Here is a 339-nt window from a genome sequence, read left to right as displayed (position 1 = left end):
AGGGCAGTTCCTTCTCAGGTGCTTTACAAGAACTAAGGCCCTTCAAAATGCATCACACAATTTAATAACCATTCTCAATAGGAGGCTTTAATTTAGAGTACAAGGAACTGTGATCTTCTCTTGTAAATTGAATCAAAAGGGTAACTGAGTTAGAAAAATGACCAAAGTATTATTCAGAAAGACAAGTACCGGTATATCAAGGATTTGGTTTGTGGGGTGGTCATAAAAATGCTTTATTAGTTTCATCCCCCCCCCCATTTTTTTTCTTGACTTGCTTCTATTTGTGAAATTACTCAAAAATACAGTAATTGTTGCTGGACGCCCAAATCCCATCAGTGA

Source organism: Podarcis liolepis (genome assembly GCF_965112155.1).
Source record: "Podarcis liolepis genome assembly, chromosome: 15".
NCBI classification, from domain to species: Eukaryota; Metazoa; Chordata; class Lepidosauria; order Squamata; family Lacertidae; genus Podarcis; species Podarcis liolepis.
The sequence above is the reverse complement of the archived record's forward strand: the minus strand, read 5'-3'. Positions refer to the sequence as shown.